The sequence below is a fragment of the Camelina sativa genome, chromosome 16, assembly GCF_030686135.1.
Source record: "Camelina sativa cultivar CO46 ecotype springtype chromosome 16, ASM3068613v1".
In the NCBI taxonomy this organism is placed as follows: domain Eukaryota; kingdom Viridiplantae; phylum Streptophyta; class Magnoliopsida; order Brassicales; family Brassicaceae; genus Camelina; species Camelina sativa.
Window position 1 is genome coordinate 13479655 of NC_141895.1, and position 6500 is coordinate 13486154.

General features: G+C 41.0%; 1 non-coding gene across 1 annotated transcript; it reads left to right on the top strand.

Moving 5' to 3' along the window:
- Positions 1 to 1456: 1456 nt before the first annotated feature.
- Positions 1457 to 1563, top strand: LOC147925461 (small nucleolar RNA R71). Its single transcript, XR_015585502.1, has one exon. It is a non-coding gene; the product is annotated as a small nucleolar RNA R71 (small nucleolar RNA).
- The last annotated feature ends 4937 nt before the right edge of the window (positions 1564 to 6500 follow it).

Consider the following 6500-nt stretch of genomic DNA (forward strand, 5'->3'; position numbering starts at 1 on the left):
ACTGATAGATGCTCCCAAGTCACATAAGCACTGGTTATAGTGAAGATAGCTAAGTGTGCAAGGCAGATAGAATGGACCTGGATCCTTAAGCTTAATTGGGATGATTACTCCTCCAAGGTCTTCAAGATCCTTCTCATCTTGAGCTTGAGCCTTCTTCTTTGATAAATCAAGCAAAAAATCCTTATAGAGAGGATATGGATCATACTGTTCCAAGGTAGGTCCTCTCTCTTCTTCTTGGTAAGCAATGATGATCTCTTGTATGGCCATCACTTCTTCTTGTCTCTCAATCACAACCTCTTCCTTCAAAGCCTTCGCTTCCTCTTGTTGCAAAGCCAACATTTGTTTTTTCTCAATGATTTCCCTTAATTCCTTAAGCTTTTGTGCCTTGAAACGTTCTGGGAATGGTAGAGGCGGTTTGTAAGCAAGAGGGATGTACTTAGCAGGCTTGACAGCTTCTGACTCTTCAGCTCGATCGGTCACTCGAACACCCACTCGGCCGAGTGCATGCTCGAGCACCTGGTCGAGTGCAATACCGGAGTCAGTCTGCTTTGCACAAACTTCACTCTGAGCTTCAAGAAATGACCAATCCTCCCCAACTTGAACTTCACTGTCCTCAGTGGCTTCTTCTTCAAAGATATGAATGGCTTTGGCATTAAACTCCCTTGGGTTTGGAACTGCTTTTCCAGGGAGTTGGGTGGGTTTTGGAGCTGAAGTGGATGCTATATTGCTCTCCATATACTTCACTCTTGAGTTTAGACCTTCAAACTTCATATTGAGATCATTATACTGTGATGTTAACCTTTGATTCAACTCAGCAAACTGTTTGGCTTCCTCAATCTTTCCATTGGTTTGCCCAATCAACAGCTGTTGTATCATTGCTCTTAGGTCTTGTTCCTGGCTTTGGTTAGTCTGAAACCCTGGTGGGGGACACAATTGGGGGTGGAACACTTGTTGCTGCTGCCTGGGTGCATAGTTGTTCTGTTGTTGAGGCTGAGGAGGTGGATAGACTTGGTCTTGAGGGTTGGCTACATTGGTGCTCCTATAAGAGAGGTTGTTCTGCTTGAATCCTCCACCTTGGTTGTAGCCTTTGTATCCTCCTCCTTGGTTCTGCATATAACACAACTCAGCAAACACCCTATCTCCTTCTTGGACTGGAGCTTCTTCTTCACCAATGAAGTGAATGGTTTTGGACTGGCTTAGGAGAATCTTGTCAAGCTTCTCATTGACCATCTTTAAATCCTGCTTCTATTTGTCCTCTTGATCAGTGGAGGGGATCCTCATGGTTCTATCATAATCTTCATTATAATTACCATCTGACTGAGCAAGGTTCTCAACCAATTCCCATCCTTCTTCCACATTCTTGTTGAGGAAGTTGCCATTTGAAGCTGTATCAAGAAGCATTCTTATCTTGGGAAGTACTCCTCTATACAAAGTGCTTAGAAGGGACTCATTGCTGAAGCCATGGTGAGGACACTGAGTCTGGAATCCTTTAAACCTCTCCCAAGCTTCACAAAAGCTCTCATTATTCCTTTGAGAAAACCCAGAAATTTCATTCCTCAACCTAGCAGTCCTTGCATTGGAGAAGAACTTGGCCAGAAAAGCTTTCTTGCATGCATCCCATGTGGTTATAGCTCCAGTAAGATGAGTTTTCTCCCATATATGAGCTTTGTCTCCAAGGGAAAATGGGAATAGCCTTAACTTGAAGCCATCTTCACTTACTCCATTGATTTTTGTGAGTCCACATATTCTGTCAAACTCATCAAGGTGATCTAGAGGATCCTCCATTGGGAACCCATGAAATTTGTTGGCTTGTATCATGGAGATCAATCCACTCTTGATTTCATAATTATTATTGGCCACAGCAGGAGGCACAATACCAACTCTTTGGTTGTGTGTGTTAGGTGCATCCCCAGCACCAATGTGTCTAGGTCTATGATCATGGTGATCTTGCTGCTCCATGACTACTTGTTCTTCTTGTTCTTGAACTACTCTTCTTTGCTTATGTCTCAAACCCTTTTGTAGCCTGTGGATGTTGTCAATAGGCCTTTGAAGATTGTCTTTGCCTTTTGACCTTGTGTGCATCAACAAACTCGAGTACATAAACAGGTACACGGTCGAGCGCAGGCTCGATTGGGTGGTCGAGTCGACTGGGAAGTGATGGCTATTTGGATCCGGCTTTTGACTCGATCAAGTGCTCGATCACTGCTCGGTCGAGTGGTGGTCGAGTGGGTACCTGAAACTCAAGACAGCCAAGCAAAAGAAGATTCGAGTTCAGTAACTTCACAAGTGTATGAACGAACTTAATCTTAGACTAATAATGATCCTAAATGTCACAAAACAAACTCAAATGGGCAACGACGCCAAATTGAAACATGTTTTTTTGTGGGTGTGGTGATGAATGATGTATGAAATGATGACTTATGAATGAATGGATGGCAGGGTGTTTCAATTCCCCTTATGCAATTGTAGTATAAGAGGTGTCAATCCAATCTGAGTGTTTGTGATCAATCAAGATGTGCATATGAGTCTAAGTCAAGCCAGATGTAAAGGTTGTTTGTCACTAACAATCCTATGATGAAATGTAAAATGCAGAAAGTAAAACTACAAGAACTAGGAGCTAAATGCAAATGGAACAGAATGATTATGACAATTATGAAGCTAAAACAGAAATAGAAACTATGATAATGCAAGTATTGAACTAATGCAAGGTAAGTAATGAACAGGATACTAAATGAATGCAACAGAAATGCAACTAGAGTGAAACAGGACAAACACAAATCATAAACACAAGTTCTGGGTTGGAACTTGAGCAAGCACTCGATCGAGTGCTGATCGAGTGCAGGGTCGAGCTGGACAAATACGCAAAACAGAACAACACAAGAAAAACAGAGCAATACCAAAACACATCAAACAACGATCAAACAACAGGATTTAAGCTAAGAAATCAATAAACAAGGAAGGTCTTGAGGAGGGATTCATGGGTTGGACTATGATTGAGGTCATCTAACTTGGTCAACAAATCTCAAACAACTTGAGCTAATCTCTAGACATATATTTCTAAGACATGTTTAATCCACTCTCATGGCAAGAAACAATCAAACTCATGCATCTCTAGACTTGTTCTCACAAAGTAAAGAATCTACACAAGCAGGCATTAAGCAATATGTCAAAAATCAAACAAGACTTCTAATCTCTTAGCAAGCCTAATGATAGTCTCTAGATCTAGCCTTATCTATGCTCCTTAGACATTGGTGTGATGCTAAGAGGCTTGAAATCAGATCCTACCCTCTCAGATATAGGATCAGCATTAAGAACATCTAGCCTAGAAGAGATCTAAAACAATCAAGCTTGACCAAATCAAACAAACCTCAAACACAAACCAGCCTAACCTATCCTCAAGATCCTAAGCAACTACTCACAAGAACACATGATGAACAACAAAGTCATAAACCCAGAAAATACTGAAACTTGCATCATTAGAAAGATAAATCAAAGATCTACAATATTGAAGAAAGAACCAAACTCAAATTCTCAATATTAAGAAAGTTATGAAACCAACAATATTGAAGAATTTAGTCTTTTTGTCCTTTAAAAGAAGTACAAGATCTAAGAAAATAAAAGTGCAAAAGGAATAATCCCAAAAAAGTAAAAACTAGGTTTTTGACTCTCTAAAAAGCTGGACTCCTTGGTGGCTGCAGGTACAAGCCCTTATATAGAAAAAGTAGTGGAAGCCCTAAAAACGCTAAAAGACAAAATAGCCAGGCGGCTCGACCAACTCGACCTGGTGCTCGGTCGAGTGACCGGTCGAGTTGGCTCCTCTTGTGCTCCTCCCACTCGGTCGAGTCTCTCTCAGCACATGGTCGAGTGTCTCGTCGAGTGGGCAGTCGAGTTGGACTCCGGACCTTGGTTCTTCAGCCTTAGCTCTCTTGCTTTCTCCTCATGATTGCTTCACTTCTCCTCAACATTGCTTCCATGCTCCTTAAGCTCAAAAATCACCTGCTTATGCATGAAAAGATGCAAATGCAATGCAACTAAACTCTAATGCAAGAACAGTCCTAAAGCTATGCAATAATGGTCAAAATGGATAGCAAAAGATGCAAAATATGTGAATATATTAAGGGAAAACAGGGTAAAATATATGAACATCATTTCTCAATTTCATATTGCATACTACGCAATCTTTGATTTTGAAGTGTTAACAAAATTTCTTATGCATAATAACTAAGATTTTTGGGATAAACAAATTTCTCACGGTATTATTATTATTTCTATTAATTTGCAGGACAATTAGCATAAAAAAAAAAAGATGAATACACAAATGAAAGATAACAACACAGATTACATAACTTTGTTCTATTGTGCAAACTTTTTCAATGGGAAGACAAATTTTCGTTATTTTTTAAAACCAAAATATATTCCTACTTTCTACTTTTTTCAGTTTGGAATACGTATGATTAATATCTTGACAAAAAACTGGAAGATTAATATATGCATCTTCTTTTTCTAATTGAAGATGCATATATGTATTTAAAAAAATGGAAGATTAATATATGTATTTTACAATTTATTGTAGAAGTTTTTGATTGTTTTATTTAATTTATATTTTCATCGTTGAATTATTGAAACGACCTGACCCGTTTTTTTATTTTTAATTAATAAATAATAATAATAAATACACTACAACTAGTGGTCACATACCCACTAGCCACCTAACCACAAACACAACTCTAGCAACGTAACAGCAGCCAAACAACCAAGCGAACCACTAGAACATCCTCCTCTTCATTGCCTTGATTCCACGATCACACTTTGCCTTTACCTGCACCACAAACGCAAGTTGCAATGCATGAGTATTTTATAAACACTCAGTAAGGCAATTCTCCCATCTACTGGGCTATACACACAAGCAATAGATACATCTCTAACCATCAATAAACAATCAACAATCAACAATAACAAACCGGGACTCATCATCGACCAATACCAACAAGCATCGACTGACACCAGTTGGAGGTTGCGTCGACCGACGCAAGATCTGCATCGACCGATGCAAGGCTAACTTACATCGACCAATGCTCTCTTTGTATCGACCGACGCATGCTCGACATAACACAAAACCCTAAATTTTACGCGTCGTCCTCGCATTTGCATCGAATGACGCACAAAGTGCATCGACCGATGCAATGCCGAGCATCATTTCCCCCCAAAGCTTCTCGCCGGATCTTTTTTCCTACAACCACAAAACTCGATCCCAAGCCACAAGAAAGCTTCTTAACGTCCCAAACAATAATCTAACAAGCCTAACAACACATAAACAAGCAGATCAGAGAAGCTCTAGCTTAGATAAGCCATGGTCCTGCACTTACCTTTGCCACAGAAAAAATCCGACCCAAACATAAGAAGAAAACACTCCTAGGAAGCTCCTACAACAATCCCAGCTACAGATCTCTACAGGAACAACCTCAAATCTCCCAAAACCCCCAAGAACACTCAAGAACCTTTTCTTTCTTCTCTTTTCTCTCAAAAACGGCTAAACTCACCTAATGAGACAGAAACATAACTTAAGGGTTTTCTTTTACCCAAAACGCAGCGTTTAACTTAAAACTCAACCGAGATAATTGAACATGCATCGACCTATGCAACCAGTGCATCGACCGATGCAATCCCTAAACCGAGATCTTGGTTCGCGGATGTTACAATTCTCCCCCACCAACATAGATTCGTCCTCACACAATGGCTAAACAGCCCGCCACAAAGGCCACACAATGGCTAAACAGCCCGCCAAAAAGGCCACACAAGCCCTCTCTAAGGCTCTCCGCCACAAAAAAAAAACTTTCCATTTTTAGCACTTTCCACTTCTGGAAACTTTCCACTTATAGAAACTTCTAAAACATGAACCTTTCCTCCAACACAGTGCCTCACGGAAACTTTGTACCCCAAACACCACCTCATCTTGTTACTTAGTCGCACAACCAACCACCCCAAGCGACCAAGTAAACAAGAGAGATGGGCTGGATTACTCCACTTCCGCTCCAGCCACGGATTACAGATGGGACCAGGCTAGGCAAGTTCAAGTCGCAGCTTGCTTATCATACCACTTCTTAAACCTTGCCTTCATCCTTGCCTCAGGCTCCCAAGTCTGCTCCTCCACACCATCATAGTCCCAAAGGACTCTCATCAAAAGAATCTTCTTCTTCCGAAGTTCCTTGATCCTCCTCTCGAGAACACTCACTGGTCTTGCCTCCAGGTAACTCCAGTCTATATGCCACTAGTCCAACTCGCTCAATCACTTTGAACGGACCCATATACCTCGGACTCAACTTAGTCTCAGTCAATGACCTGTTCGGACCCAGCAACATGGCCATCTTGAGGTACACTCTATCTCCAACCTGAAACTCAAGATCTCTCCTCCTCCTATCGGCATAACTCCTCTGCCGATCCTGAGCTTCCTTCATGTTCAGCTTGAGAACCCGAATCTTCTCCGAAGTCTCCTGTACATG